This window comes from Carlito syrichta, unplaced genomic scaffold (assembly GCF_000164805.1).
Source record: "Carlito syrichta isolate Samal-C Ts95f unplaced genomic scaffold, Tarsius_syrichta-2.0.1 Scaffold107920, whole genome shotgun sequence".
Lineage (NCBI taxonomy): Eukaryota > Metazoa > Chordata > Mammalia > Primates > Tarsiidae > Carlito > Carlito syrichta.
The window spans coordinates 161,187-186,689 of NW_007052016.1; the positions used below are offsets into that span (position 1 = coordinate 161,187).

Consider the following 25,503-nt stretch of genomic DNA (forward strand, 5'->3'; position numbering starts at 1 on the left):
TAGATTCCCTTTCTCTGGAGCTTCTGGGTTCCTCCACCTCCAGGAACACAGACTTTTTTCCAGCGTCAGATTTTGTTGTCAAAGAGAAGTGCTCCCAGCTGGGCTCGATGGTTCAGCCTGTAATCCCAGTAGTTTGGGAGGCCGAGGTGAGTGGATTGCCTGAGCCCGCGAGTTCAAGACCCACCTGGGCAACTTGGCAAGACCTTGTCTCTACAATAAATCAAAATATTAGCTGGGCGTGGTCGATCATTCCTGTAGTTCTAGCTACTTGGAAGGCTGAGGCGGCAGGATCGCCGGAGCCCAGCAGGTCAAGGCTGCGGTGGCCAGGAGCATGCCACTGCACTAGAGTCTGGGTGACAAGAGTGAGACTCCAACTCAAAACAAAACAAAACAAAACAAAAAAACCAAAGAGAAGTGCTGCCTATGGGGCCTCCCCACAAGCACCTAGACGTTCAGCATGGCAGGAGAGCAGACCCCAGGGCTGAGCGGGCATGGCTGTCACCAGGCACGGGCAATCGGTGGCACTGCCCAGCAGAGAGGCGGTAAGGGGCAGTGGGGCCACTTTCATACTTGCTGAGATCTCCATGGCATCCTCAGCCTCTGTGAAGCCACTGCAGGCTGCCCTGAGTTTGCCCAGGGTGGCAGTGGTGGGAAGTGCCAGCCGCCCAGAATGGGGGTGACCCAGGTAGCAATTAAGTGGGGGATAAATAGCCATTACAGGAGGCCTGACAACCGCAGGAGGCCGCAGTCTACCCGCGAGCAACTGCTCATTTTCCCATTGATCCTCGGCGGGTAGGCCTTGTCTTCTGCAGCCCCCAAATAACAGGCTCGCAAAGCCCAGTGCTAAGAGGTGGCATCTCAGGGGAATCCGCTTGGGCCTTCCTGTCTGTTTCATCTTAAGGCCTGCCAGGAGAGAAGATAATTACGGGTCTTGAGTTCGGTTCCATCGCAGACAATGGAGGGATCAACACATGCCTCTCTGAAAGCAGATTAAAACTATTTTAAGAGGCTTCAGCTCAGGAGGATACCAGCGTTTCCCACAGGTTTCAGTGGGATGAAAAAGGAGAGACCGGGAAGGAAGAAAGGGAGAGGGAGAGGGATAGGGAGGAAAGGAAACTCCAAAAAGCAGAGATCGTCAGCCTGGCGGGCACTAGGTAGACTTCCTTTCCCACTGCCCCTCCTTCGTCTCCTGGAATATTTTTCCCGTGACTTGCCCCCAACCCGGAAGGCTCCCGGTCGGGTGTTGTGCCCAATGCAGTCCAAGCCCTCCAGGGAGGTCTCTTCAGGGAAGGTGCAGTTTCTGCATCTGACTCTGGCTTCTGTGTTCACTAGTATCGACCTGGAGCAGGCTGTGAAAACTTGAGCTTCAACCTCCCATACCCTTATCTGGGAAATAAGGGGAGCAGTGCCTCTCTCTCAGGTTGGTCTCTGGGATCTGATAAGACCTGCCGAGGCACCCAATTCATAGTAAGAACCCACATCCATTCCCCGGAGCTTTTGCCACGCGAGGGAAGGGAATCACCAGCTCCAGGAAGCAGACTGAGCTTGTGGGGGTGGGGTGGGGGCAGATGGGGTGGCGGGAAGGGGTTGACGATGACTCCAACGTCCGGGACATTAGAGATCAGCAGGTAGCATGCGTTCATCAACTGTCACGTGTTTTGTAGCAGTGTAACCTAAATTGCTCCCTGTGAAACACACTTCCCACTGGAATTTGAGGCATTTTCCTCCCAAATCTGAGTGTAAACTAGTATCGACCTGGAGCAGGCTGTATAAACTTGAGCTTCAACTTCTCTTACCCTTATCTGGAAAATAAGGAGAGTGGTGTACCATAAGGAGAGCAAAGGAATATGTTACTTTGATCTCATTTTGCTTTCCCAGTGAGCATGTGTTGCTCTTATAATAATATTTGAAAACTAATAAAGGAGAAAGGCAAGAGAGAGAAAGTGAGATGAATAGAACCTAGTCTGAGCCAGGAGGGAAAAGTCCTATCCTACCAAACCCTGTTTTCAGCTTCAGTAAGGCATTGTTGACAAATATACACATTGTATGTATTTAAGGCATGTAACTTGATGTTTTGGTGTATGTAAACAGTGTGAGAGGATCACCACATCAAGCTAATTGGCATATCCATCACCTCACATAGTTATCCGTTTTTCTGTGGTGAGAACACACACCAACTCCTTTGTGATTTTTTTTGTAAGTCAGAGTCTCACTCTGTTGCCTAGGCTAGAGTGTAGTGACTCAATCACAGCTCACCACAACCTTGAACTCTTGGGCTCAGGAGATCCTCCCACCTCAGCCTCCCAAGTAGCTGGGACTACATGCGCACCACCATGCCCAGATAATTTTTAAATTTTTTTTCGTAGAGACGTGGTCTTACCAAGTTGCCCAGGCTGGTCTCAAAACGTCTGGGCTCAGGAAATCCTCCCTCGGCCTCCCAATGTGCTAGGATTGCAGGCGTGAGCCACCACACCTGACTTTCTGTAATGATTTTGAGAGCAAAAGTAGTGGCAAGGGACTCGAGTCTGATCATGACGGCCGTCTTGAGGTCTGAGAAGCTGTCTCTCCGGGTCCGGCAATGCTTTGACCTGCAGAACAGAACTGTTGCAGAGAGGCTGCCAGGCGGCGCCTGGCTAGATGTGGGATCGGGAGAGCCAAGGCCAGTCCTGCCTCTGAACCTGACTAGCTCTGGGCTCTTGAGAAATTCTCTGAACCTTTTTGAATGTCACTTTCTTTGCCCCACAATGAGGTTAAAAGCAGAGACAACATGGGGTGGTTGTATTAGCAGGATTCTATGTGTGGAAATCATCTGCAGGTTGCTAAATTCTACATGAGCATAGATTATAAGAGCACTGGATTTGTAATCAGAAGGTCTGGGCTCCAATTCCCCACTTGCTGATCTGGGCCTCCGCCATCTCTTCTGCAAAAGGGACGTAGACACCTTCTCCCTCCACTCCGGTGGGCTGTGTGGGGCTGATGTCCAAACGACTCAATGTACTTAGAAATGCTTTGGCTGTAGAACAGGAAAAACATAACACAAGAATAAATGGCTTTTGCTTGTATTGTTTCCCTCAGAATCTCGGCGCTATCTAGCACAACGCCTTCCTCCAGGAGCTATGTGATAAATTAAAATGATTCTGATTAATTTCATCTTATCACCTTCTGGTAAGCAACCATCATGGTTTCTGGTTGGCTGAGGATAAAAGTCAAGCTCCTCCTTGGTCTTCAGGCCTCTCTTCTTCGTCTGGTACCACCGATGTAAACAAAACAAAACAGAATCAACGTCATAACTTGATTGAGGTATAGCTATGTATAGGAGAAGTAACCATTTTAGCATTCAGTTGACCGTGTTTTGGTATGTATAAGCCATTTACCCATTGCCTCAATCATGATACAGAGCATTAGGCCGGGTGCGGTGGCTCATGCCTATAATCCCAGCACTTTGGGAGGCTGATCCAGATAACAAGTGGCCGATGGACGCTGCTCCCTCTTCAGCAGGGCTCCTAAGAAGGAAATTCTCACTGAATTCTAGTGCTTAAAAGCTTGCCTCGGCCAGGCGCGGTGGCTCATGCCTATAATCCCAGTACTTTGGGAGGCCAAGGTGAGAGGATTGTGTGAGCCCACGGGTTCGAGACCAGCCTGGGCAACTTGGCGAGACCTCATCTCTACAATATATCAAAAAATTAGCCGGGAGTGGTAGTGCGTGCCTGTAGTTCCAGCTACTCAGAAGGCTGAGGCGGAAGGATCGCCGGAGCCCAGCAGGTCGAGGCTGCGGTGGCCGGGAGCGGCCACTGCACTCCAGTCTGGGCGACAGAGTGAGACTCCACTCCAACTCAAAAAAAAAAAATTTAATTCATTTCTGACAGTTTTGGAGGCTGCAAAGTCCAAGATCAAAGCGTCAACATCTGGTGAGGGCTATTCTTTGCTTCCAGGATGGCACCTTGGGTACCACAACCTCTGGAGGGGAGGAACACTGTGTCCTCGTACCGCGGAAAGTGAAAGGGCAGAAAAGGGCCGAATCCCTTCATGGAACCCTTTAATAACATGAATCCATCGAGGAAGGCAGAGCCCTCACGATCTAAACACCTCCCAAAAGGCCCTACTGTTGCATTGGGAATTACGTTTTCTTTTTTTTTATTGAGTTGGAGTCTCAATCTGTCGCCCAGACTGGAGTGCAGTGGCCGCTCCCGGCCACTGCAGCCTCGACCTGCTGGGCTCCGGCGATCCTTCTGCCTCAGCTTTCCAAGTAACTGGAACTACAGGCATGCGCTACCACACCCAGCTAAGTTTTGATTTTATTGTAGAGATGAGGTCTCACCAAGTTGCCCAGGCGGGTCTCAAACCCGCGGGCTCAGGCAATCCACTCACCTCAGCCTCCCAAAGTGCTGGGATTACAGGCTGAGCCACCGAGCCCGGCTAAGACATTGTTATATATACACATTGTGAATATTTTCTCCCAGCCTGTGGCTTGCCCTTTTATTATCCTCGGAGAACAGATGTATTGACAAAGTCAAATTTATTTATTTATTTTTAAATTTTTTGAGTTGGAGTCTCACTCTGTCGCCCAGACTGGAGTGCAGTGGCCGCTCCCGGCCACTGCAGCCTCGACCTGCTGGGCTCCGGCGATCCTTCTGCCTCAGCTTTCCAAGTAACTGGAACTACAGGCATGCGCTACCACACCCAGCTAAGTTTTGATTTTATTGTAGAGATGAGGTCTCACCAAGTTGCCCAGGCGGGTCTCAAACCCGCGGGCTCAGGCAATCCACTCACCTCAGCCTCCCAAAGTGCTGGGATTACAGGCTGAGCCACCGAGCCCGGCTAAGACATTGTTATATATACACATTGTGAATATTTTCTCCCAGCCTGTGGCTTGCCCTTTTATTATCCTCGGAGAACAGATGTATTGACAAAGTCAAATTTATTTATTTATTTTTAAATTTTTTGAGTTGGAGTCTCACTCTGTCGCCCAGACTGGAGTGCAGTGGCCGCTCCCGGCCACTGCAGCCTCGACCTGCTGGGCTCCGGCGATCCTTCTGCCTCAGCTTTCCAAGTAACTGGAACTACAGGCATGCGCTACCACACCCAGCTAAGTTTTGATTTTATTGTAGAGATGAGGTCTCACCAAGTTGCCCAGGCGGGTCTCAAACCCGCGGGCTCAGGCAATCCACTCACCTCAGCCTCCCAAAGTGCTGGGATTACAGGCTGAGCCACCGAGCCCGGCTAAGACATTGTTATATATACACATTGTGAATATTTTCTCCCAGCCTGTGGCTTGCCCTTTTATTATCCTCGGAGAACAGATGTATTGACAAAGTCAAATTTATTTATTTATTTTTAAATTTTTTGAGTTGGAGTCTCACTCTGTCGCCCAGACTGGAGTGCAGTGGCCGCTCCCGGCCACTGCAGCCTCGACCTGCTGGGCTCCGGCGATCCTTCTGCCTCAGCTTTCCAAGTAACTGGAACTACAGGCATGCGCTACCACACCCAGCTAAGTTTTGATTTTATTGTAGAGATGAGGTCTCACCAAGTTGCCCAGGCGGGTCTCAAACCCGCGGGCTCAGGCAATCCACTCACCTCAGCCTCCCAAAGTGCTGGGATTACAGGCTGAGCCACCGAGCCCGGCTAAGACATTGTTATATATACACATTGTGAATATTTTCTCCCAGCCTGTGGCTTGCCCTTTTATTATCCTCGGAGAACAGATGTATTGACAAAGTCAAATTTATTTATTTATTTTTAAATTTTTTGTGTGTATTGTCCAAGAAATCTTTGCAGATGTCAGAACTGTTTTTTGCTTTGTTTTTGGAAGCTTATGGTTTTGGTTTTTGTGTTTGGTCTGTGACCTATCTCAAGTTAATTTTATGTGTGGAGTAAGATTGGGTTGGGGTTAATTTATTTTCCTTTAAAATTACAGGCCGAGGCTGGGCTTGGTGGTTCAGCCTGTAATCCTACGCCTTGGGAGACTGAGGTGAGTGGATTGCCTGAGCCCGTGGCTTCGAGACCCGCCTGGGCAACTTGGCAATACCTCATCTCTACAATAAATCAAAAATTAGCTGGGTGTGGCAGTGCACACCTGTAGTTTCAGCTACTTGGAAGGCTGAGGCGGAAGGATCGCCGGAGTCCAGCAGGTCGAGGCTGCGGTGGCCGGGAGCGGCCACTGCACTCCAGTCTGGGTGACACAGTGAGACTCCAACTCAAAAAAAAAAAAAAAAAAAATACAGGCCGAGCATGATGGCTCACGCCTGTAATCCCACCACTTTGGGAGACCAAGGAACTAGGATTGCTTGAGCCCGGGAGTTCAAGACCAGCCTGGGCATCATAGTAAGACTTAGTCCCTTCAAAAAAATAAAAAATTGTCTGGGCACTGTGGCTCACACCTATAATCCTGGCACTTTGGGAAGCTGAGGTGAGAGGATTGCCTGAGCCCATGGGTTCGAGAACAGCTTGGGCAACTTGGTGAGACCTCATCTTTACAATAAATCAAAAAATTAACCAGGCGTGGTGGTGCATGCCTATAGTTCCAGCTACTTGGAAGGCTGAGGCGGAGGGATTGTCTGAGCCCAGCAGGTCAAGGCTGCAGTGGCCGTGAGCGTGCCACTGCCCTCCAGCCTACATGACAGAGTGAGACTCCAACTCAATAAAATAAAATAAAATAAAATAAAATAAAATAAATAATTAGCTAGGTATGGTGGTATGCACCTGTAGTCCCAGCTACTCAGGAGGCTGAGGAGGGAGGATTGCTTGAGCCGAGGAAATCAAGGCTGTGATGAGCCATGATCGTGCTACTGCACTCCAGTCTGGGCAGGAGAGTGAGACCCCAACTTAAAAAAAAAAAAGACATATAGTTATGGTTGGATGCGGTGGCTCACACCTGTAATCACAGTGCTTTGGGGGGCCAAGGCAGGAGGATCGCTTGAGCCAGGAGTTTGAGACCAGCTTGGGCAACAACATAGTGAGACCCCATTGCTACAAAAAAATCTAAAAATTAGCTAGGTGTGGTGGTGCAGGCATAGGCACCTGAGGTGGGAGGGTGGGCTGGGCCCAGGAGTTCAAAGCTGCAGTGAGCTATGAAGGTGCCACTGCACTCCAGCCTGGTGGAGAGACAGTGAGAGCGAGAGGGAGGGAGAGAGACAGAGGGAAAGCCAGAGAGGGAGGGAGGGAGGAAGAACAGGAGGGAGGGAAGAAGGGAGAAAGATGTAGAGAGAGGGAGAGGTAGACAGAGAGAGACTTTCCTATCTCCAATAAATTGACCTTGCATTTTGGTTGAGAAATCAACTGACCACACAAGGGTACGCTTCCTTCTAGACTCTCCATTCTGTTCTGTTGGAAGAATGGTAACATTAGTAGCAATGATGCTTTATTTTATTTTATTTATTTCATTTCATTTATTTATCTTTACTTTTAAACTTTTTTATTTTGAAATTGGGGGGTACAATTCAGGGCTGGGTACACAAATATTCATCGTGCAGGTACCATGATGCTTCATTTTATTTTTTGTTGTGTTTTTGGTTTTTTGGTATGTTTTTTGTTGTTGTTTTTCCTTTTCTTTGTTTTTTTTAGTTTTTTGTGTTTTTCTGATACTTGTTTTTTGATTGTCAGGAATAATCAGTTAGGAACAATCATGGTGTTGCAAGTCCTGATTACATAAAGACACTAATCATGCAGCACGCAAGCTTGTATCATGTTCTAATCTGCCCTCCAAAAGGAGAAACAGGTAAGGATTATCCCACCTGATGCATGGATGCTCTTAATCTTTGAATATAGCACACTTCTCCAATTACTTGGGTCTCTTATAATTTCTCCCAGCACTGAGTGTGGTGGCTCCTGCCTGTAATCCTAGAACTTTGGGAGGTTGAGGCAAAAAGATTGCCTGAGTGCAGGGTTCAAGATCAGCCCGGACAACTTGGCAAGACCTCATCTCTACACTAAATTAAAAAAAAATTAGCCAGGCATTGTGGCACACGCCTGTAGTCCCAGCTACTTGGAAGGCTGAGGCGGAAGGATCACCTGAGCCCAGCAGGTAGAGGCTGCAGTGGCCGTGAGCATGCCACTGCACTCCAGCCTGGGCAACAGTGAGACTCTGACTCAAAAAAAAAAAAAATTCTCCCAGCAATGTTTTGTTATTTTCAGTGTAGAGGTCGTATGTGTCTTTTGCTAAATTTCATCCTAGATAGTTGACTTTTTTCTTATGTTATTGTAAATGGTACATTTATACATTTTAGTTTTTAATAGCTTGTTATTAATATATAGAAATGCAATTAATTTTCAAATGTATTGACCTATTGTATATATTAACCTTGTATCTTGCAAACTTGCTAAATTCACTTATAAGACCTTATTCTATAAGATGCCATAGGTTTTGTATGTATACGATCAAATTGTCTGCAAACATTGACAGTTTCAGTTTTTTCTTTCCGATTTTTAAGTGCTTTATTTCTTTTTTGTGCCTCAAATTTGAATGATACTGGTAAGAGTAGATATCCTTGTCTTGTTCCCAGACTTAGTGAGAGATGCTTTAATATCTCACACTGAGTGTGGTATTAGCTGTTGATTTTTGTAGTTGCCTTTCTCTTTTTCTCTTAGCCTGCTAACAATTTTGATGACAAAATATCAAATTTTGTCAAATGCTTTTTCTGCATTTGTTGAGGTTTTGGTGTCAGGGTTAAGTTAGACTCCAGTAACAAGTTGTAAAGTGTTTCTCCTTCCTTTATTTTTCTGAAAAAAATTTGTGTAGTCCTGACATTATTTCTCTCTTAAATGTTTGACAGAATTCACCAGTGAAGTCACCTGGGCCTAAAGATTGTGTGTATGTGTGAAGGGGAGTTTTAATTCAACATATTTCATACATACGGAACTATTTGTTTATTTCAAACAAAATTTATTAGTGCGAGGAAGACAGGAAGATTCATGGCAGAAAGACCTGCCATGGGCAAGTTTTTCAAAGAGGAAAAACTGCCCAAACTATTTAAATTTTTTCTTGTATTCATTTTAATAAATTGTGGGATTTTTGTGCCAGACGTGGTGGCTCACACTTGTAATCCCAGCACTTTGGGAGGCTGGGGTGAGAGGATTGCCTGAGCCCAGGGTTCGAGACCAGCCTGGGCAGCATGAAGAGACCTTGTCTCTACAATAAATCAAATAATAATAATAAGCTTTGCTTTGGAAGGAATATGTCCATTTTATTTAGGCTGTTGAATATATTGGCATGAAGTTGTTATTAGATCCTCTTGCATTCGTTTACATGTGTAAGATCTACAGTGAATAAAAAGAACATGCCTGCACTGAATGGGAATTGGCAGAAAATCTCCAAGAATCTCATGGGAGATTCCAGGATTAGGAACCTGTCATGGACTAGGAGACAGTGTGGACTCTGTACTCCTCCACTCTAGATTTCTCAGTTCCTTGGCTATGGACCACAAATAGGGACAGGCTGGGGTGGTGGCTCATTCCCACGATCCCAGCACTTTGGGAGGAGGCAGGAGGATTGCCTGAGCCCAGGGAGAGACCAGCCTGGGCAACATAGCAAGACCTCATCTCTATTTTTCTAAAAATCAAATCATAATTTAAAGACGAAACAAGCAGGAGCAGTGTTCTCTCCAGCATCTTTTCCTCTTCCCCTCATCTTTCTTTCCCTCTCTCCTTTTCAGAGGACTTGCTCCAATCTTTTGCTCGATTGCAAAGGAACCTAAAAGGGCGATTCAAATTTATAATGATAATTTGAATAAAGTAGTTTCCTCAGCAACAAAAACTTATTTGCGATTCAGACTTTGGAATTTTAAAAATGTCAGAGGTCGAACTGGTACTTTTCCCTGAGCAAACCATTTACAACAAATATCTTGAAAACCCAACGTAATTTTAAAATGGTGAATTAGGATTCTTTTACCACAGCAGCTACCTGGGGCATTGAATTCCCCAGTCCTTTCCCCCCAAACTTCCTGGGACTAAATTTTGGAAAGTTCCTCAAGATGCAGTGCCTTGGCTGAGGGTGTGTGGGACAGCCCCTCAAGTCCGCAAGTCCAGAGGGGTGAAGCACCAGCAGAAGAGAGTGCCGTCCTGGCCAAGTCTCTGACCATGGTCACCCAGTAATGGCTTTGTAAGGCATTGAAAAGGTTTCATTCCTGGGTGGCACAGACACACTGGACAAAATTCTCCTCCCTAAGTACCTGCCACCACTGCCTACCTCTAACACACACACACACACACACACACACACACACACACACACACACACACACACACACCAGTGTTCTGCACTGTTTCTTCTCCAAATTATCAAATTATCCAGTGGTCAAAAGGTATTTGGGCCCATCCAGTCCCTCTCAGTTTGTGGTAGGACTAATTTGTTAATGGGCTTCCAGAAGGAAGTGCCTGATGTTCCTTCTAATTGGACATGACTGCTTCAGAATGACTGCGGCTGCCAGCCAGTTCTCACTGTCCCCAGGGCTGGATAATAAGCTTCTGCCATCGGGTCCTGGGTCCTGACCAGGACCATCTGCGGTAATGAACTTGGAAGGCTCATTGTAGACTGCAGAAAAGGGAAAGAGAGAGAAAAGCACAGTCCAGCTCTTGTCAGGGGGCTCAATGATGGCTTCTGTCAGCTGAACAAAAGAAATGTGGAGAGGCTGGGATAGGAAGGGGTGAGTGGGAACAGGCAAGAAGGACAGTGGTGGGGGACCCGGGGCGGCACAACCAGACTGAAATGCCTCCAGGACCCCAGTTTCTGGCCAGAGAAGCTCAGAGGTCACCGCAACAGGGGTTCGGTTCCCAGCATCCAGATGGGAGGCTCTGCAGCCGTGGGCACCAGGGGTCAGGGTTCACTGCGTGTCACTGATCTGAGGACAGAAGCGCCCCGGGCTTGCTGCAAGTCCCATCACCCACACCTTCAGAGGGTCAGAGCCCACGTGCACAGCATGGACTGGTGGCCATTACGGTCGTTGCTGACTGTTTGTTTTCCAAGGCAGGATCTTGGAGCACAAGGCCCAGAACCTATTGCGAAAACTGTTCCAAAGGTGTTTTCAAAAAGCCCTTTTTATTGTGAAATATGGTACCTATGCAGAAGAGTGCATAAAGCATTGATGTTTTAGAAGACGTTGAAAAACTCGTTTCTCAAATAACCAGACATACGATTCAATCTTTGAATTCCTGAGGTGTATGGCAAAACCATTAGTAATATACGATCAAATCATTTGTGGATGGTTTGTCAGCTGGCAACTCAAATCTGTCTTCAGTGTTGAGAAAATCAAAGAAACAGAAACCATTCAATGAAGAAAATAATTTGTTACCAAGTTATTATTGTTATTCTCAGTTCCTAAGAAATATATCTGGAAGGCTTTATAGCGTTATCAAATCATTCTTTTTTTTTTTTTGAGTTGGAGTCTCACCCTGTCACTCAGACTGGAGTGCAGTGGCACGCTCCCGGTCACTGCAGCCTCGACCTGCTGGGCTCTGGCAATCCTTCTGCCTCAGCCTTCCAAGTAGCTGGAACTACAGGCATATGGCACCATGCCAGGCTAATTTTTTTATTTATTGTAGAGATGAGGTCTCACCAAGTTGTCCGGGCTGGTCTTGAACCCGTGGCACAGGCAATCCACTTGCCTCGGTCTCCCAAATGGCTGGGATTACAGGCTGAGCCACCGAGCCCAGCCATCAAATAATTCTTAATTATATCTGTTATCTCTTTTTCTTAGCAGCACCTTATTGAAGAAACCAGGTGAAAAGCTATTGTCAAATAGGTAACGGTGCCTTTTATAATTTCTCCTGACATTTGTGAACAAAGTTCCAAATGTATACGCAACCCTCCATTTTTTAAAGATGGCTTTGTAATGAGCAAGATATACGAACATAGAAATGGGCATCGATAATTGTAGTTTAGTAATTTTATGTTATAGTTGAACATGGTTATGTTTAATAATAAAATATTTGCAAATAAACTGGCATAATGTCTGGGTTTTGCTTCAGAATAATGGAGGTGAGAAGTGAGTGATGGTCTAGATAATGACCATCCATGAGTCGGAATTTATTGAAGCTGGATGTTGTGTACATGGGTTTTCATCATGCTATGTTTTCTTTTCTTTTTTCGTTTTTTAGAGTTGGAGTCTCACTCTGTCACCCAGGTTGGAGTGCAGTGGCATGCTCAGGGCTACCGCAGCCTTGACCTGCTGGGCTCAGGTGATCTTTCCACCTCAGCCTTCCAAGTAGCTGGAACTACAGGCACGCGCCAGCACACCCAGCTAATTTTTTGATTTATTGTAGAGACGAGGTCTTGCCAAGCTGTCCAGGCTGGTCTCGAACCCGTGGGCTCATCAGGTACTCCTCTCACCTCAGCCTTCCAAAATGCTGGGATTATAGGTGTGAGTCACAGCACCCAACCGTCAGTCAATTTCTTTAGTGGTTATGGATTTTCCATGTTTTCTCTTCATTCTCAAGTACTTTTTAAAAAAAAATTGAAGTAAAACTTCACATAACATAAATTAACCATTGTAAAGTGTATGAGTCAGTGGTATTTGGTATACTCGCAATGTTGTATGACCACCGCCCTATTTAGCTCCAAAGTATTTTCATTACCCCAGAGGAGATCTCATTCCCGCTAGCATCGCTCCCCACTGCCCAATCTTCAGCCCTGGCAAACCATGAATCTGCTTCTGACTTTATGGGTTTGTCTTTCCTGAATATTTCATATAAATGAAATCACTCAACATGTGACCTTTTGTGAGATGGAGTCTCACTCCATCGCCCAGGCTGGAGTGTGGTGGCACGCTCACAGCCACCCCAGCCTTGACCTGCTGGGCTCTGGCGATCCTTCCACCATGGACTTCCAAGTAGCCAGAACTACAGGTGTGCCCTACCACACCTGGCTCAATTTTTAAAAAATTTATTTATTGTAGAGACGAGGTCTCACCAATTTGCCTGGCTTGTCTCGAACCCCGGACTCAGGCAATCCACTTGCCTGGACCTCCCAAAGTGCTGGGATGACAGGCTGAGCCACAGAGCCCAGCCTGTTTGTTGTAATAACAGCCATTCTAATGTGAAGAGGTAACTCTTTGTGGTTTTGATTGGGATTTTCCTAATGATTAATGATGGTGAACGTCATCAAGAATACAGAAAACTGGTCCCCAAACGGCGGCCCCTGTGAAGAAGGTGGCTGTAGAAGATGTCAACGCTACTTTCAGAAATCAACAAAAGATACACAAAATCACAGAGCTGAAGGAAGAAACAGAAGTAAAACAGAAACAAATGACATCATGCTAGCAGATGATGACTGCTTAAAGATACCTTATCAGACTGGGGATGTTTTCATCAGGTAGTCTCAAGAAGAAACACAAGAAATGTTAGAAGAAGCAAAGAGAAATTGGCATGAAGAAATTGACGTCTCAGAATCCAGACTGGAATCCATTCATCAGGTGTTAGATTTGAAAGTTCAGTTAAATGCAAAATTTGGAAGCAACATAAACCTTGAAGCTGATGAAAGTTAAAAATTTTATAAAACTTTAAAAATTTTTCTTTTGCTGGGTGTGGTGGCTCAGCCTGTAATCCCAGCACTTTGGGAGGCCGAGGCGAGAGGACTGGCTGAGCCCGGAGGTTGAACACCAACCAGGGAAACTTGATGAGACCTCAAATTAGCCGGCCGTGGTAGCGCGCGCCTGTAGTTCCAGCTACTTGGAAGGCTGAGATGGAAGGATGGCCAGAGCCCAGTAGGTCGAGGCTGCAGTGGCCGTGAGTGTGCCACTGTACTCTGTTTTAAGGATCTCACTCTCTCACCCAGGTTGGAGGGCGGTGGCACAAGCACAACTCACCACAGCCTTGACCTTCTGGGATCAAGTGATCTTCTGCTTCAGCCTCCTAAGTAGCTGGAACTACAGGCATACACCACCATGCCTGGCTAATTTACTATTTATATACTAGAATATGCCTAATTTTGATAAATTTTTTATACACATAAAAGAATGTATATTCTGCCATTATTGGGCACTTTAATACAAATTCAGGTCACATTTTTAGTCAGGTTGTTTATTATAGCCTTATTGACTTTTGAAAGTTAACCAAGAGAGATATGATAAAATCTCCCACATGATTATAGATTTGTCTAAGTCTCATTTCCGTTCTGTTATTTTTGCTTTCTATGTTTTTTAGGTTGTTATTATCTGCATACAAATTTAGCATTTTTCCAATGTATTAAAACTTTGGTCATTCTAAAATCTCCCTCTTTAATGCTTCTGGCCTTTAAGTTTATATTCTTTGTTAACATAGCTACTTTAAAAAATTTTTTTAACTTTTAATCCTATTTTATCCTTATATTTAAGTTTAACTACATACTGGTTACAGAAGACATACCTGTTTCATTGTTCTTTATTCCTTCCTTCAATTTTGAGTTTCCATTTGGAATCATTTTCTTTCTGTCTGAAGAATACCTTTAAGATGTCCAATCATCTGATGTTTGCTGGTAACAAATTCTCTTAGTCTTTTTTTTCCCCAGAAAATGTCTTTGTTCTACTTTCTTCTTGAATGATATATTTTTCTTTGTAGAAAATTCTGTGTAGGGAATTCGTTCCTTTCCTTTCCCCCCCCTTTTTTTTTTTTTGAGTCAGAGTCTCACTCTGTCACCCAGGCTGGAGTGTAGTGGCATACTCAAGGCAGCCTCAACCTGTGGGCTTAGGCCATCCTTCTGCCCCAAGTAACTGAAACTACAGGTGCTTGCCACCATGTCTCGCTAATTTTTTGATTTTTGGTAGAGACAAGATCTTGTTATGCTGCCCCGGCTATTGTGTCTTTTTTTCCTTTTCTGGCTGCTTTTGAGGTTTTAAACAATTCCACTGTGCTCCACTGGAAGTTATTTTCTTTGTGTATTTCCTGCTGTTTCTGGACCTTGAAGTGCTTCCTGCATCTGTGAATTGATATCTTTCATTAGTTTGAGAAATTGTCTGCCATTAGCTCTTCAAATATACTTTTACAGCATTCTTGTGCTCCTCTTCTTCTGAAACTCTACATGGCATGTATCTTTTTTCTTTTTTTCTTTTTTTTGAGTTGGAGACTCACTCTGTTGCCCAGGCTGGAGTACAGTGGCACCCTCACGGTCACCGCAACCTGGAGCCGCTGGGTTCAGGTGATCCTTCAGCCCCTGCCTACCAAGTATCTGGAATTACAGACACACGCCACCACGCCCAACTAATTTTTTTTTTAATTGTAGAGTCGAGGTCTCGCCAAGTTGCCCAGGCTGGTCTAGAACCTGCGGGCTCAGGCAATCCTTTCACTTCAGCCTCCCAAAGTGCTGCGATTATAGACGTGAGCCACCATGCATGGCCACGGTATGTATCTCAAATCCTATATGTATTAGTAGTTTCTTTCCTATATTTTTCCATCTGATATTATTTCTTGCTTACTTTGGATTTTTGAAACTCTCTTCTAGTTTATCAATTCTCTTTTTAACTCATCTAATTTGTTGTTATATCCATTCTTTGGGTACTTAATTGCGTTTATATTAGTTTCAGTTCTAGAATTTTCATTTCCTTTTTCTTTCTTTTTTTATTATAGAGATGAGGTCTTCCCAAGTTGCCCAGGCTGGGTCCCAAACCTGTGGGCTCAGGCAATCCTCTCATCTTGGCTTCCCAAAGTGCTGGGATTATTGGCGTGAGCCACCGCGTCTGGCTTCGTTCACTTTCTTAAAGATGGCTGCTGCCAGTGTGATCACCTTCGTCTTTTATTTCAACGAGTATATTAAGTGTAGTTATCCTCAATCCTCCTCTGCTAAGTCCCTTGTTGGATATCTGCATGAGTCTACGTATTGTCTGTCATGTTCTGTTGGTTTACAGTTATGCCTTGTCTTCTCATGTGGCAGTCATTTTTGTCTGAGGGCCAGATACTATACGAAAATATTGGAGAAGTAGGTTAAAGCTCAGGAATCTGTTATCTTCTTATAAAGAAGATTTTCTTTGTTTCTGGCCAGCAGGGATTGAGATGATTCTGCGTTGGGCTCCATAACTTAAAAGGGCTAGTTTATTTCTAGTTGACTCCTACACCTAGGACAGCGGTTTTTTAAAGGCCATCTTCGGACCCCTGGGAGTCCCTGGGATGCATTCAGGGGAACCACAAGGTCAAGACTCTTGTGATTTACTTTGTTTTGTTTTCATGAGTGGACATTTGCATTGATAATAATTATTTTAGCACTGATGTGTTAGCACAAACCAAGGCAACTGTACCAAAACATTCCCGTGCAATAAAAAGGGCCCAAAAGTCAGTTCCACTTAAGAAGGCCCTTGCTGAACTGTAAAAATCATTAATTTTCTTAAATCTCAGCTCTTCATATTTTGTGTCACACAATGGTAAGTACACATGCGACACTTCTGTTGTGTGCCATCTGGAGGGAAAAGTGTGGATATTGTTTGAGTTACGTGCTAAAGTAGTTGCCTTTCTTATGAAACATGACTTCTATCTGAAAGAAAGGCTAGTCGGGGCAGCCCCTTCGGATCCCCTCCCACTGTGGGAGCTTCTCTGTCCTCTCAGTAAATCTGGCTTTCTCACTTTACGGTTGTCCTGTCCCTCATTCTTTCTGGGCATGAGACAAGAACCTCAGCGTTGGTAAACAAGTTCCCTGAGAGCTTCTCAAGCTAGAGCTTAAGGCACTCACTGCGGGATCAAAAGCAACCAATCAGCTCATCATGAGGCCCCTGCTGCCTCCTGATTGTTCCTTAATACTGACCCATCAAAACAGCAACAGGTCACAGCCAGTGCTAGCCAATGGCTTGAACTTAGGGCTATATAAGCACGAGGTTTTCGGCCCCAGATGGGCAATCCCTTTGGGTCCCCTCCCAATGTGGGAGCTTCTCTGTCCTCTCAATAAATCTGGCTTTCTCACTAAAAAAAAAAAAAAAAAAAAGCTAGTCGATAAACTATAGTTAAAGACTTTCCTGATAAGATTTGTGGTGATGTGGGACACTGCTGGGGGGTGAGGGGGGACATAACATCAATCAGGGTGTCCAGTCTCAAACCAGGCGAAGTGGGGACCAAGGGGAGGCCCAGACTTTATCTGCATGATGACTGCTTATGTACCTAACCCAGAATTGTACCGCATATTTTTAAAATAAAAATTTTAAAATAAGGATTGGTAGTGATATTAACAAATTTTTTTTGGATATTGTATAATAAAATGTTTCAACATTTGGGAGGCTTGCACAACTCAGTGAGCCAATATTTTCCAAATGATTGATGAATTCTACAAAATTACTCTTAGGTAAAAGATCATTCACTGCGCAAGATAGGCCAATGTATTTTAGAGAGTAAGAGTAGGAAACATTCATTGATATGATTTTAGATTCTACATTGCAACAAACTTTCTAGAAACTACCGTTTACTGAATTTTGGTATAGCATCAAAGGAAAACACCCTCAAATTTTTGTAAAGACTACTAAAATACTGTATCCTTCTCTATCTGTTAAAGTCAGATTTTCTTCATATATTTCAAACAAAACTATATGTCACAACAGATGGAATGCAGAAGCAGATGTGAAATACATCTGTCTCTTATTAAGTCAAACATTAAAGAAAAAATGTGAAATAATGCTGCTCTTCTTGCTGTTTTTTTTTAAAAGACAATATAGCCTGGGAGGAGTGGCTTATGCCTGTAATACCAGCACTTTGGGAGGCTGAGGCAGGAAGATCACTTGAAACCAAGAATTCAAGACCAGCGTGAGCAATATAGAAAGAACCAGTCTCTATTTTAATATTTTAATTAATTAGCTAATTAATTAAAAACATTTTTTGGCCATGCGCGGTGGCTCAGCCTGTAATCCCAGCATTTTAGGAGGCTGAGGTGAGATGATTGCCTGAGCCCAGGGGTTGAAGACCAGCCTGGGCAAGTTGATGAGATCTTGTCTCTACAATAAATCAAAAAATATGCAAAGCATGGTAGTGCATACCTGTAGTTCTGGTTACTTGGAAGGCTGAGGTAGAAGGATCGCCTAAGTCCAGCAGGTCGAGACTTTGGTGGCCATGAGCATGTCACTGTACTCCAACCTGGGCAAAATTTTGAGTCAGGATCTCACTTTGTTGCCCAGGCTGGAATGCAGTGGCATCATCACAGCTCACTACAGCCTCAAACTCCTGGGTTCAAGAGATTCTTCTGCCTCAGCTTCCCAAGTAGCTGGGGCTACAGGCATGTACTACCACACCTTGCTAATTTTTTGTGTATTTTTTTTGTGGAGATGAGGTCTCACTGTGTTGCCTAGGCTGGTCTTGAACTCCTGGGCTCAAGCAATCCTCCTGCCTTGGTCTCTCATAGTGCTGGGCTTATAAGAATGAGCCACTGTACCCAGCCTAAATTAAATTTTAAAAAAATATATAACTATTTTTAATAAAACACATTATTTATGTTAACATGTAATGGGTTTATTATTGATGTTTTATTTTATTTTATTTTTTGAGTTGGAGTCTCACTCTGTCGCCCACACTGGAGTTCAGTGCAGCCTCGACCTGCTGGGCTCCAGCGATCCTTCCGCCTCAGCCTTCCAAGTAGCTGGAACTACAGGGCGCGCGCTACCATGCCCGGCTAATTTTTGACTTATTGTGGAGATGAGGTCTCACCAAGTTACCCAAGCGGGTCTCGAACCCGCGGGCTCAGGCAATCCACTCACCTCAGCCTCCCAAAGCATGGGATTACAGGCTGAACCACTGAGCCCAGCTTTATTATTGATATTTTAAAATAAATAAATATTTATTTAAAAAAATAAATAGTTTTAATTTTTGATATAGTAAACACAGATAGATAAGAACAAAGGTTTTTTGGAGTCCTAAATAATTTTTTTACTTGGGGGTCAGAGTCTCACTCTGTCGCCCAGGCTGAAGTGCAGTGGCATGCTCATGGCCACCACAGTTGCTACCTACTGGGCTCAGGTGATCCTTCCGCCTCAGCCTTCCAAGTTGCTAGAACTACAGGTGCAAGCCACCATGCCTGGCTAAGTTTTTGATTTATTGTAGAGACGAGGTCTCACCATGTTGCCCAGGCTAGTCTTGAACCCGTGGGCTCAGGCAATCCTCTCACCTCGACTTCCCAAAGTGTTGGGATTACAGGCTTTAGCTGCTGCGCCAGGCCTCTAAATAATTTTTAAGTGTATAAAGGAGGCCTGAAAGTGAAAAGTCTGAGAACTGATGGCTAAGGTATATCCCTCTGGATTCCAAGTGAAAGGCTAGGATAAAGATCTCTTTAGCAAGCCTTGTTCCTGGAAAATGTGAAAACTGACGCCTGCAGTCTGAGTTGCCAGGGAAGCTGAGGTGGAAGGATGGCTTGGTGTGTGTATCAGTCTCTTATCCACTGCTTTTGGATTTAGCAACTGCCTTGAGGAAAAAGGTGACCTCAAATCTAGGCTTGCTTTTGTGAATCTCCTCTCTGTCCAGATCTTTGCTCTGTAAGTTCACACTGACTTGGTAACTTTCTTTTGTAAAAAAAAAAAAAAATTTAATTTTAAAGTTATGGGGTACAATTCAGCGTTAGGTATACAAATGTTAATTATGCAAGTACCCTTGTTGATGAAGTGTGACCTCCCCCACCCTGGGCAGATTCCGACTACTGCCAATCCCACTTCCTTTCCCCCCCACCCCTCCCCGCCTCGGCAGTTTCCCGCTGCTGCCAATCATTTTCTTACAATATTACAGTAATTGTTCAAGGTCTGCTTAAGAGTGAGAACATGTGATACTCAGTTCTTTGTTTCTGTGATAGATCACTCAGTATTACAGACTCTAAGTCCATCCAGGTTGCTGCGAAGTTCATGATTTTGTCCTTCTTTATGGCTGCGTAATATTCCATCGTGTACCACATTTTAAAAATCCAGTCCTTTTTCGATGGGCAGCATAGTTGGTTCCATGTTTTTGCTATTGTGGCCAATGCTGCAATAAACATACATGTGCAGGTATCTTTTTCATAGAGTGATTTGAGTTTCTCCAGGTAGGGGGATTGAGGTGTCACATGGAAGGTCAATTTTTAGATCTTTTAGGAATCACCACACTGTTTTCCACAGAGGTTGCACTGGTTTGCACTCCCACAGTGTAGAAGCATTCCCTTTGCTCCACATCCTCTCCAGCATCTGTTGTTTTTTGAGTTACTGATGATGGACAGGGTAACTTTCTAGTGCTTTCAAATAGATTTCCTGATAGTTTTTCAGTGGGGCGGTTGGTCTGAAACAATATAAGCTGATATAGAAAGAACTGCCTTTTTGATGGCTTCTCAGTGCTTTTTCCTGTTTTCAATTACGGCAATCCTACCTTCGGGGGATACGTTTCAAGACCCCCACTGGATGCCCGAAACTACATAAAGTACCAAATTATACACACGATGCATGAATTTCCTTTTCCTTTTTCACAGATAGATTTGCTCTTAGGCCAGTTGCCCATAATCCCAGCACTCTGAAGGTTGAGGTAGAAGGATCGCTTGAGGCCGTGAGTTTGAGACCAGCCTGGGCAACACAGTGAGCCGGACGTGGTGGCCTGCACTTGTAGTCCCAGCTACTTGGGAGAGCCATGATGGTGCCACTGCACTCCAAGCTGGGCAACAGAGGGAGACGCCAACTAAAAAAAAAATTATCTCTTATAGTAGATTTTTGCAACCACATCTCACTCATTTTTTTTCTTTTTTTTTCTTAAGTCAAGAGCCTTCACCTTTTCACTTAAAGGAAGCACTCATGGCTTCTCTTTTTGGCACATTGGAATTGGCAACATCTCAACCCTTGTGCTTTGGGGCCATCACTAAGTCAAAAAAGAGTGACTTGAACACAATCCTAGAGGGCTGCCAAGTGACTGATGAGTGGGGAACATCTGTCACCTGGGTTTGCTGGATGAAGGGAGGACCCACATGCCAGGTGGGGCAGAACAAGATGGCTGGAGATTTCATCACTCTGCTTAGAATGGCATCCAACTGAAAACTTACTCACTGTTTAATTCTGGAATTTTCCATTTTATATATATATATTTTTTTATTTTATTTTATTTTTTATTTTTTAAATTTTATTTATTTATTTTTTCCTACTTGAAAGGCTGAGGTGGAGGGATCGCTGGAGTCCAGTACCATTTAATATTTGTGAATCACTGTTGAAACTATGTAAAGTGAAACCTCAGCTAAGGGGGTAATTCTACGTCTATTTAATTATTTTAAACACATTTATATTGTCTCTACAGCTTTTTCTCCCAAAGCTTGTTCTTGAAAAGCTTGTTATGTCATGTGTATTTCAACTGTGAACTTATATTTGTTGTTGAAATGCTACCAGTGGGAACTTTCTGAGGGCTCTGAAGAAGGTCTGTGTCTTCAGAAAAGAAGTGTATATTTTTCTTGGAACATCTTGAAAAATTGCCAAGTTTGGCCCACTTTATTTGTTAATTTATGATAGAAAATATCAAACATGTACAAAATTAGAAAGAGTAGTATAACATCCCATCATCATCCAGCTTCACTAAATGCCAGCTTATGGCTGTTCTAGTTTTCATTGATAACCTCTATGAACACCACCTCCAAGTAACATTCAGAGATTTCAGCATCTTTCACTATATGCCTCTAGTAAGTACTTTTTTAAAAATCCCAATATCACAATACCATTATCAAACCTTAAAACACTGGCATTAATTCCTTAATATCACCTAATCTCCAGGCAGCGTTCAATTTTCAATTGTCTTAAGGAAGTCACAATTTTTTACTCTGTATTTATTTGAACCATGATTCAAATGAGTTCTACACATTGTACATGGCTGATATGCAAGACTAAGTCCTTGACATGTAAGTTTCCCTTGCATCTCTTTTCTTCCCCTTGTAGTTCAATTACTGAAAAAAGCCAAGGTTAGGTTATTTGTCCTACGGAATACCCCACAGGGTAGGGGTTTAGTAAATGCATCCCTTTGGTGTACTGGATTAGCCATGACATTTAGAAGCTTGATTGGATTCAGGTTGGATTCCCTCCCCTGCACCCAATGACATGAAGACAGGCTCATAGCCCTAGGAGCTCAGGCCTCTGACAACGAGTTTTCTGTAGAAGACACTCTTTACACTCCCCCAGAATCAAGGCCAAGACAAACTGTTTTCTGTGCGGTCTTCTCCGTACTGATTTTTTTTTTCTAGTTCACTCCCTGTGGTTTAGCCCTTTGTGGAAGTCCTTTTTTAAAATGAATCTCTGATCTTACTCCAGGCTCTGAGCTGAAGTCTTTGTCTGGTTCCCAGCAAGTGGTCTAAACTCTAGGCACCAGGGGCAGGGGATGTCCTCAGGGCAGCTGATGCCTTCAGCTGGTGATTATCTGGCCCTGCCTCTTCTGCAAGGATTTCCCTTTGCTGTTGCTTGTCTTTCTTTTTGCGGGCTCATCCAGGCATTGTAAGGCGGTGGATCTGTTTTGCATTGGAGGATTTCAGTATACTTACAACACCTTATTCCTGGAAGCCCAGAACTCAATCATGCGGTTCTACAATCATCTTTTAACTATCCCCAATCTGGAATTTTGAGCAGAAAGAATTTGGCATTGCATGGAGATTTCCTCCAGAAAATGATGCCAAGCCTGAGACCCAAGGATACCAGGTAGGGAGCCAGGAGAAGACAGTGTTCTGAAGGCCGGGAAGTGTATTCCAAGCAGGAGGACACCTTTGTGGCAGGAAGGGAGGCACAAGTAACTGGAACAGAGGTAGAGGGTCCAGGGTGAGCCACTCAGCCCGGAAAGATCTGTCCCATCCAGCCCTTTGGCTGCGTTGAAGCAACGAGGTTTCCACTGCAGCCGACGTCTTTGGTGGTTTCCCCACATTGCCTTCCTATCTTTACGAAGGGTAAAGGTGGTGCAGAATTCCGCAGTCTCCTTCCTCAGAATTCGCTGCACCAGTTAGGAGACCGTGGCTGGGAACCCTCAACTGCCCACAAGCTCCTGGACAAGCCCAGGTTCACGCCTGAAGGCTAAGATGGCCCTTTACGTCTGACAGAGCAAGCGAGCTGGTCTGGGTGGCCAACACCACACCCCTGGATTCCTCTGCTCTGTGTCCCACCTTCCTTTCCTTTCGCGGTTTGGGAGGCATCTCCCCTGGGGGGTAACTCCAGCCCCAGCGTCAAGAAGGAAGCTTGGGTGGCTTCCCCTGGGGGGGGCAGCTGTCTGGGAAGCCAGCCAAGCTGCCTTGTGGTCTTCTGAGGGGAAGCCAGGATACAGGTTGGGGCGAGGGGCTGTGGCGAGGGCGGCCCCAGCCCTCTTCACCTGCCTGCCAATGCAGCCTCGCACACCTACACGGCCAGCATCGCTTTCTGAAAGACACAACCTGAAGGACGCCTTAGTCAATACCCTCGACTTGCCGGTTAGGAGACTTGAAGGAACCCACTCCAGCCATGCCCGAACTATGCTTCTCGCTTTTCAGACCATCTGTTCTTTGCCTGGGGCCGCCGCAACACAGGACCCCAAGCTGGGGGCTTAAAACAGGAGACCTCTCCTCTCGCGTAGTTCTGCGGGTTAGCCGCCCAGAGTCAAGGTGTTGGCAAGGTTGGTTCCTGTGGAGGGCTCTGAGGGGGAGTCTGTTCCATGCCTCTCTCCTGGCTGCTGGCGTTGCAGCAAACCCTTGGCAGTCTTTGGCTCACGAGTGCATCATTCCCATATCCAGGATGGCCTCATTTTAACTTAACTAATTACATCTGCAATGATCATATTTCTTTTTCTTTTCTTTTTTTTTTGAGTTGGAGTCTCCAGCTAAGGCTGGAATTCAGTGGTACGATCATGGTCACCACAGCCTCAACCTGCTGCGTTCGGGCGTTCCTTCCACCTCAGCCTTCCAAGTAGCTGGAACTACAGGTGTGCGCCACCACACCTTGTTAATTATTTTGATTGACTGAAGAGACAAGGTCTCACCATGTTGCCCAGGCTGGTCTCAAGCCTGTGGGCTCAGTCAATCCTCTCTCCTCTGCCCCCCCAAATTGCTGGGATTTTAGGCATGAGCCCAGTCCTATTTCTAAATAAAGCCACATTCTGAAGTATTTGGGGGTGAGGACTTCAATATATCTTTCTGGGGACACAACCTATAATAGAGGGAGAAAATATGCATGAAAGACAGTGAGTACCATGATCTGTGCTGTCGGGTTCTCAGCAATCTGTTGAAATGCCTTCTCCCGGCTTTCTTTCTTTTTTTTCTTTTTTGAGTCGTAGTCTCACTGTCACCCAGGCTGGAGTGCAGCGGCATGCTCACTGCCATCTCAGCCCTGACCTGCTGGGCTCAGGCAATCCTCCCACCTCAGCCCTTCAAGTAGCTGGAACCATAGGTACGTGCCGCCACACCTGGCTAATTTTTTGATTTAGAGATGAGGCCTCTAAATCAAGTTGGCCAGGCTGATCTCCAACCCTGAGGCACAGGCAATCCTTTTGCCTCGGCCTCCCAAAGTGTTGGGATTACAGGCATGAGCCATCGTGCCCGACCTTCTTTCCTTTTCTTTATTTTTATTTTTTTGAGTCAGAGTCTCATTCCATCACCCAGGCTATCATGCAGTGTCATGATCACAGCTCACTTCAGCCTCCAACTCCAGTCCTTCTGCCTCAGTTTCCTGAGGAGCTGGGACTCCAGGCATGCAACCATCACACCCAGCTATTTTTTTCTTTTATTGGAGAAAGGAGGTCTCCCTATGTTGCCCAGGTTGGTCTGGAACTCCTAGACTCACACAGTCCTCCCACCTTGGCCTCCCAAAGCGTTGGTGAGGCCACCGCACCTGACCTCACTTCTGGTTTTAGCCTCTGTGGCACTCTAGGCCTCTGTGTCCGGGGATGGAACAGGCTGCCTCCTCAACGAAAGCAGGGAACTTATCCACATTGCCCTTACTCACCGACTGGGGCAGTCCAGGTCTGCCTGCACCAGCCTTGCCGAGGCCTTCACCTGGAGACGCAAGCCTGGCCCTTGAAGACCCTGGCAAGGAGACTCAGGTCACCAGGGCTGGAGGAGGAAAAACGAAATCATTTTGGGATTTGTTTCAGAGCGTGAGGTGAGACAGGGACCTTGTTTTGTGCTTATTTCAAACAGTCATCCAGCTAACCCTGCCCTTGTATGCATGTATAGGATGTTGATTCGAAAATGCCTTCTCCTATCACACACTAACGTTTTGTGAGGACCCCTGTCTTTCCACGAGGACTTACAACGTGCTTCTCTGTTTCTTCAAGTGTCCTCTGAAAGTGCTGCCGTTTGGTTCCTCTGCTTCTAGAACAAGAAAACCAAACGATTGATTTTTCTCAGGCTTTTTTTGCAATCAGGTCCGACTGGCCTTAATATATATATTTCTGGACGATTCTTCTGTGTTTTGGGTGTAAAACAGTGATACTGTCCAGGCACGAGGGAGCGCGCCTGCAGCCCCAGCACTTGGGGAGGCCAAGCCAGGAGGATCGCTGGAGGCAGGGCGTTCGAGCGCAGCCCGGGCCACGTGGAGAGACCCCGGCTCCGCGCACCCACACGGGTTCAAACGTCTTGAAAGAAAGGAAGCCGTGAGGCTCCAGAGACTTGGGTGCCCTTCTCCCTCCAGGCCCTTGATCGCGCTGTTC

The 25,503-nt window shown here is 45.3% G+C and overlaps 1 pseudogene; it reads left to right on the forward strand.

The window, feature by feature from the left end:
* The first annotated feature begins 491 nt into the window (after nt 1-491).
* On the forward strand, nt 492-13,472 carry LOC110596476 (annotated as a pseudogene).
* The last annotated feature ends 12,031 nt before the right edge of the window (nt 13,473-25,503 follow it).